Below are 2,839 nucleotides of genomic sequence, written 5' to 3'. Positions count from 1 at the left end.
TGATCTTAGCCATTCTCACTGGTGTGAGGTGAAATCTCAGGGTTGTTTTGATTTGCATTTCCCTTATGACTAAAGATACTGAACATTTCTTTTTTTTTTCACTCTTTCTTTTTTTTTATTAACTTGAGTATTTCTTATATACATTTCCAGTGTTATTCCCTTTCCCGGTTTCCGGGCAAACATCCCCCTCCCACCTCCCGTTCCTTATGGGTGTCCCCCTCCCAACCCTCCCCCCATTGCCGCCCTCCCCCCATAGTCTAGTTCACTGGGGGTTCAGTCTTAGCAGGACCCAGGGCTTCCCCTTCCACTGGTGCTCTTACTAGGATATTCATTGCTACCTATGGGGTCAGAGTCCAGGGTCAGTCCATGTATAGTATTTAGGTAGTGGCTTAGTCCCTGGAAGCTCTGGTTGCTTGACATTGTTGTACTTTTGGGGTCTCGAGCCCCTTCAAGCTCTTCCAGTTCTTTCTCTGATTCCTTCGACGGGGGACCTATTCTCAGTTCAGTGGTTTGCTGCTGGCATTCGCCTCTGTATTTGCTGTATTCTGGCTGTGTCTCTCAGGAGCGATCTACATCCGGCTCCTGTCGGTCTGCACTTCTTTGCTTCATCCATCTTGTCGAATTGGGTGGCTGTATATGTATGGGCCACCTGTGGGGCAGGCTCTGAATGGGTGTTCCTTCAGTCTCTCTTTTAATCTTTGCCTCTCCCTTCCCTGCCAAGGGTATTCTTTTTCCTATTCACATTTTGATCATCCGTCTTGAGTTTCGTTTGTTCTAGGGATCTAGGGTAATTCAAGCATTTGGGCTAATAGCCACTTATCAATGAGTGCATACCATGTATGTCTTTCTGTGATTGGGTTAGCTCACTCAGGATGATATTTTCCAGTTCCAACCATTTGCCTACGAATTTCATAAACTCGTTGTTTTTGATAGCTGAGTAATATTCCATTGTGTAGATGTACCACATTTTCTGTATCCATTCCTCTGTTGAAGGGCATCTGGGTTCTTTCCATTTTCTGGCTATTATAAATAAGGCTGCAATGAACATAGTGGAGCACCTGCTCTTTTATATGTTGAGGCATCTTTTGGGTATATGCCCAAGAGAGGTATAGCTGGATCCTCAGGCAGTTCAATGTCCAATTTTCTGAGGAACCTCCAGACTGATTTCCAGAATGGTTTTACCAGTCTGCAATCCCACCAACAATGGAGGAGTGTTCCTCTTTCTCCACATCCTCGCCAGCATCTGCTGTCACCTGAGTTTTTGATCTTAGCCATTCTAACTGGTGTGAGGTGAAATCTCAGGGTTGTTTTGATTTGCATTTCCCTTATGACTAAAGATGTTGAACATTTCTTTAGGTGTTTCTTAGCCATTCGGCATTCCTCAGCTGTGAATTCTTTGTTTAGCTCTGAACCCCATTTTTTAATAGGGTTATTTGTTTCCCTGCGGTCTAACTTCTTGAGTTCTATGTATATTTTGGATATAAGGCCTCTATCTGTTGTAGGATTGGTAAAGATCTTTTCCCAATCTGTTGGTTGCCGATTTGTCCTAACCACAGTGTCCTTTGCCTTACAGAAGCTTTGCAGTTTTATGAGATCCCATTTGTCGATTCTTGATCTTAGAGCATAAGCCATTGGTGTTTTGTTCAGGAAATTTTTTCCAGTGCCCATGTGTTCCAGATGCTTCCCTAGTTTTTCTTCTATTAGTTTGAGTGTGTCTGGTTTGATGTGGAGGTTCTTGATCCACTTGGACTTAAGCTTTGTACAGGGTCATAAGGATGTATCGATCTGCATTCTTCTACATGTTGCCCTCCAGTTGAACCAGCACCATTTGCTGAAAATGCTATCTTTTTTCCATTGGATGGTTTTGGCTCCTTTGTCAAAAATCAAGTGACCATAGGTGTGTGGGTTCATTTCTGGGTCTTCAATTCTATTCCATTGGTCTATCTGTCTGTCTCTGTACCAATACCATGCAGTTTTTATCACTATTGCTCTGTAATACTGCTTGAGTTCAGGGATAGTGATTCCCCCTGAAGTCCTTTTATTGTTGAGGATAGCTTTAGCTATCCTGGGTTTTTTGTTATTCCAGATGAATTTGCAAATTTTTCTGTCTAACTCTTTGAAGAATTGGATTGGTATTTTGATGGGGATTGCATTGAATCTGTAGATTGCTTTTGGTAAAATGGCCATTTTTACTAAATTAATCCTGCCAATCCATGACCATGGGAGATGTTTCCATCTTCTGAGGTCTTCTTCAATTTCTTTCCTCAGTGTCTTGAAGTTCTTATTGTACAGATCTTTTACTTGCTTGGTTAAAGTCACACCGAGATACTTTATATTATTTGGGTCTATTATGAAGGGTGTCGTTTCCCTAATTTCTTTCTCGGCTTGTTTCTCTTTTGTATAGAGGAAGGCAACTGATTTATTCAAGTTAATTTTATACCCAGCCACTTTGCTGAAGTTGTTTATCAGCTTTAGTAGTTCTCTGGTGGAACTTTTGGGATCACTTAAATATACTATCATGTCATCTGCAAATAGTGATATTTTGACCTCTTCTTTTCCGATCTGTATCCCCTTGATCTCCTTTTGTTGTCTGATTGCTCTGGCTAGAACTTCAAGAACTATATTGAATAAGTAGGGAGAGAGTGGGCAGCCTTGTCTAGTCCCTGATTTTAGTGGGATTGCTTCAAGTTTCTCTCCATTTTAGTTTAATGTTGCAACTGGTTTGCTGTATATGGCTTTTACTATGTTTAGGTATGGGCCTTGAATTCCTATTCTTTCCAGGACTTTTATCATGAAGGGGTGTTGAATTTTGTCAAATGCTTTCTCAGCATCTAATGAA

This window comes from Rattus norvegicus, chromosome 6 (genome assembly GCF_036323735.1).
Source record: "Rattus norvegicus strain BN/NHsdMcwi chromosome 6, GRCr8, whole genome shotgun sequence".
Taxonomy (NCBI): Eukaryota; Metazoa; Chordata; class Mammalia; order Rodentia; family Muridae; genus Rattus; species Rattus norvegicus.
The sequence above is the reverse complement of the archived record's forward strand: the minus strand, read 5'-3'. Positions refer to the sequence as shown.